The sequence below is a fragment of the Embiotoca jacksoni genome, unplaced genomic scaffold (genome assembly GCF_022577435.1).
Source record: "Embiotoca jacksoni isolate LCO1_2020_lvr unplaced genomic scaffold, fEmbJac1.0.p SCAF_15, whole genome shotgun sequence".
NCBI classification, from domain to species: Eukaryota; Metazoa; Chordata; class Actinopteri; family Embiotocidae; genus Embiotoca; species Embiotoca jacksoni.
The window spans coordinates 1-4,979 of NW_027185285.1; the positions used below are offsets into that span (position 1 = coordinate 1).

Below are 4,979 nucleotides of genomic sequence, written 5' to 3' on the forward strand. Positions count from 1 at the left end.
GTATGTGTGTGTGTGTGTGTGGGGGGGGGGGGGGGGGGGGGGGGAACAAAAACTATTTGAAAACATTTTCTCTCACATCTCTAAATTTGAAACACATCATCACATCATTTGTCTTTCATTGTAAAACACAGCTGACGTCTGTTGTTTAAGGTTTTCAGATCCATTTCAGCATCGTGAAAACATCTGGACTCGATGTCGAAGAGTGTTCGCGTCCATTTTTGCCCGCCACCGAGAGAATTAAGAAGACAACGAAATATTCTCAGAAATGCGAGGAATGCTGCCAGCAGCTGTCACGGTGCCAGAGTGCTCCACGGGGTTGGATTTCTCCTTTTAAAGTCATTATAAAACACAGTAAAAAAAAAAAAAAATAAAATAAAAATATGTAAAAATAAAAATAAAAAAAGTCCCTTATCACTGCATCTCGAACCAAAGAAAACTCCAAAAGGCCTCTGCGGCTGGAAAACAAAAAAAGAGCACCTGTTCTCTCCTGGCTTGTTTTGATTCAGCGGGACGAACAACGTAGATGTGACATGAACTGATGAGGAGCTGGTAGCAGGAGTGTGACAGGCCAGCGAGGGGGGGTGGGGGGGGGGGGGTGGGTGAGGAATGCAGGTCTACATTACAGCAGCCGTTCAACAAGGTCAGGGCTGCACGCCCAGCTGAAAACAAACCTAACCCCCCCCCCCCCTCCCCTCTCTCTCTCTCTCTCTCTCTCTCTCCCCCCCCCCCAAATTCAATGCATCATTCCCTCTTTTATTTATTTATTTTACCCAAATGAAGCGGGCTCTGCTGTAGAGGCAGCTCGCTGCAGTGTCATTTGATCTGGCCGGGGCCAAAGATGCCGTTTGAAGTGAGATGACTGCATACAGTGTGTGTGTGTGTGTGTGTGTGTGTGTGTGTGTGTGTGTGCGTGTGTGTGTGTGTGTGTGTGTGTGTGTGTCCTCAAACTGAACAGCGGCTGTATTGTAATGGGGAGAGTGGCAGATTATACTATCAGCAGAGGAATTCTGATTATTTCCCGGAGTGGCTCTGCCTGCACACATGTGGGGGGGGGGGGGGGGGGGGGGGGGGGGGGGGGGGGGAGAAAAAAAAAAAAAAAAAAAAAACGACAAAAACAAAACAAAACAAAAGTTGAAGCGGCTGGAGGAGGAAGGAATATAACTACAAATGAATAGTTTAACATTTTTGGGGATATGTGCTTATACGGTTGGATGACAATATCGTTCTCATATCTGTGGCAGCTGGTTTGCAGAGCTCAGCAGAAAGAAATCTACTTTTGAAGATCAAAAAAAAAAAAGAAAAAAGAAAGAAAAGTACCTCCCGGCACTGCTAAACCTCTGAGATTAACACGTTATAGCTTCTTTCTTTAATCTACACAAGTGAAAAGTAAAAAAAAAAGAAAAAAAGGATATATATATATATATATATAAGGAGGGAGCAGCTGACCTTTGACCTGGACAGAGAGGGACACCTTCAAGAGCCCCCTGAGGCATGCAGGAGAGAAAAGATCCTCATCTGTTGATGAAATGAGAAAATAAAAAAAACAAAAATAAAAATCTTGTTTTATAACACAACGTTAAATGAATGAAATATTGGAAGAACAACAAGGAAAAACAAAATCCAAGGATGATTCACTTCAGCTCCGTCAGTCGCAAACGAGTTTTAATAATCAAGTGTAAAAAAAAAGTTATTCTAAACTTACAGCCTGATAAATTCTTCCAATACGCTTGTAAACAAGAACAAAACAAAGTGTTCCTGTTTCCCTGTTTGATGCCGCTTTGAAGCATCTTTTAATTGAATTAACCTGCTTATTTTCCAGTCCCACCGCTGTCGTCGTCTACTCACGCAACATGTTCTTTCAGACATCTGGAAACCGGCCTGAATTCATCTGTCTCTCAGTCCACGCCTTCTGTGGGTAAACAGCGCCATCTACAGGACCTCGACGTACATGAACTCCATAATGGCTGCTGAAATCCACCCATGTACCAGAAATACTACTGTTTTGTCAGAAAATATTTAAAATATGCCTGTTTTATGCTCAGATTAGGTTTAATGTCACAACAGAAGAGGGACAACAGAAAAAAAAAAACATGCTCCTGGAGCAGCTGATGTAAAAGTTTAGTCAGATATATGAATATTAATATACATATCATGGAGAAGCAGTCGTATATTTTGGGTATGAGGGAGGAAATTTACAATAAAATAACTCCCGTCGCTACACTTTCTGTGTCTAAAAGATGTTTTAAATTAGAATAATAAAACAAAGAGGCACTGGAGATGTATGTGACCTATGAAATCTCGTTTTAAGGCACCATAAGTGAGAATTTTTTATTTTTTTTTCCCCCAACAAAATGTGTCAGTCTTATTCAAGATTCAGTCTAATTTCCGGAAGTCACTCATCAATATTAATATTAATGATTAATCTGTTAGGTCTGTAAAAAAAAAAAAACCAAAAAATACATATATATAAATATAAAAGAAAATGCTCACATCAATTTCCTGTGTTGTTCTGCCTCATCAATCAATGATCCAAGAGCAGAAGATATATATATATATATATATATATTTTTTTTTATAAGATGCGATTAAGCTGCAAAGTCATTAAATGTTCATTATTTTACTTTAAAACTGATCATTAATCAGGTCTTAAATAATTAATGTTACAGAACGACATCACAGAACAAAAAGGCTGAATTCAACTTTGCAACCGAGATAAAAACAAGGCAACTGGATTTTCTTTTTTTCTTTTTTTTACTGGAATCATCTTTATTTGTCTTATCATGTGAAATACTGTCATTAATCTCAGCAGGTTATCAGTGCATCAGTAAGCAGAATATTATTTAAATATAATAGATAATATACATGAGGTTTGGTGGTGAAACTGAGAAGCACACGCATGTATTTCTCTTTTCCTGCGCCTCATTTTGCAGCCAAACAATTATGAACATGAAAAAACAGTAACAAGGCAAACTAATCTCTCGGTTTGAGCCGACATGGTGCATTTAAAAACACGGAGTTATGCCGTTCCCCTTTCACCCGGCGGGAGTTGTTGATTGTCGCGAGGAGAAGAAAACATACTGGCGCCACTTGAGTGAACTAACATCAACATGACGGTCGATGCCGGCCGACCGAACCGACCGACCGACCGAGGACAAAATGAGGGCGAAGATCTCCAAACACGAAACCTAACAAAACAAACGATGAGCGCAGAAGGGGCTGGCTGGTCCCACTCCAACACGGCATCTCATGGGTGATACTGAGCGCCACAGGGCATAGCTCAAACAAACACTGAGCTCACAGTGGTATACATATATATATATATATATAAAAAGGTAGATTCTACACCTGTATTCCACTCAACCCTTCAAAAAAAACAAAAAAACCCCGTCCCACATCCACATCTGCAGGTTTCTAGGACTTGTGCAGAGGTAACATGGCTGCTCCTGTGAAGACAAACACCGCAGCAGCCTTAGGTAGAAAATATACACTACTTAAGATTGATTGCAGATCAGAAAAAGGGGAGAGGAAGGGGGGGGGGGGGTTGATGGAGCTTCCTGGTCCTGGAAATGATGACGGAGTGCAGAGTAGGGGGGAGGGAGAGAGAGAGAGAGAGAGAGAGTTTGGCCTCCCCTTCATCTCCGTTTGTTTTCCCTCTCGGCTGCGTCGCTCCTCACATCCCACACGAGAGCTCCCTGTGGAGGCATCACGGCCTGGCCGCTGTTCTTCAGCCTGGAAACGGATGAGGCATAACAGTTTGTCGCCGAAAAAACAACAACAACAACAACAACAACAAAACATATAATTCAGATGCAATATGTTTGTTTCCACATATTAAAAGCTATTTCTCGGTCATATTTTACTTGCACTCTGCCCATTATTTAAACACGCTCGCTCCACAATGTTTTCCGAAACATGACGTTTTTAATGATAAGGAACAGCTCCGTACCGTCGTCCGCGACGGGAAACGTCCTCCGTTCCGCCCGTGCACCGGCGGACGGCGTCGCCGAGCCGGACGGCGCCTCATCGTCACAGCATGTAGATGATGTAGGAGAGGAAGACGAGGCCCATGATGGCGAAGAACATCAACACCAGTATGTCCATCATGATGGCAGCGCTGTCAAGGAGACGGACGGCGTAGATGCGGGAGGGACGCGCAGCACAAAACCGCGGCTCTACCGCCGGTGCAGGAGATCGGCCGAGATCGGCCGGGATCGGAGACGTTCGGAAAACGACGCCCCGCCCCTCCCGCGTCGAAACAGGAAGCGGCACGAAACACGGGCATCTTTTTCTACCCCGAGTTTGGGCTTCCAGGCAGACTTTTCGTGTTAAACTTCCAACTCCACTCCCAATAAACCTCAAACAATTATATATATATATATATATATATAAAAAGATTTTAACAATGAAAAGGCTTATTTGTGGTTGCAGTGCGACCTGTGTCGCATTCTTTCTTTTTCAATATGAGTACATGTTGTGTCCAGGCAGTAGTATTTATTATAATGTGTAGAAACTGTTTTAATAAGGTGTCGATTGACTATATTTCATAATATGGAAAAAAAAAAAAAAACGTTTCCGTTATTCAGCCCACCTTCATCGATTTCCACGGTTTGGACAAAATAACAGAAACACCTGTGAGCGGGGCTTCGTATTTCCATGTTTTGTGTCCCAGGGGGTTCAAGGAACTCCAGGAACCTGCACCACCAAATATAACAAAAATATAAGGATATAGTTGTTGTTTTAGTTTATGCAGCGCCCAAATAGATTAATCCAAAATCAGATCTCATGGGAGCGCCAAAAACCTTTGGCAAAATACTTGCTGGCTTATGAGGATATAACGGTAAAAACCAGGATACAGGCGAGGTTGGAAGGGTTGAACGGTTTCCATAAAGCACACACTGCTCTCTCGACACGTCAAACCAGCCAGATCCTGAAGTACTTTTACATTCGCAGCTCTCTTTAAGACAGAGTACAAACCGGAG

At 42.4% G+C, this 4,979-nt stretch overlaps 1 long non-coding RNA gene across 1 annotated transcript; it reads right to left on the reverse strand.

Moving 5' to 3' along the window:
• Window positions 1-2,732: 2,732 nt before the first annotated feature.
• On the reverse strand, window positions 2,733-4,209 carry LOC138197716 (uncharacterized). Its single transcript, XR_011178231.1, has 2 exons — window positions 3,947-4,209; window positions 2,733-3,729 (listed from the first exon to the last, which is right to left on the reverse strand). It is a non-coding gene; the product is annotated as an uncharacterized lncRNA (long non-coding RNA).
• Between the last annotated feature and the right edge of the window lie 770 nt (window positions 4,210-4,979).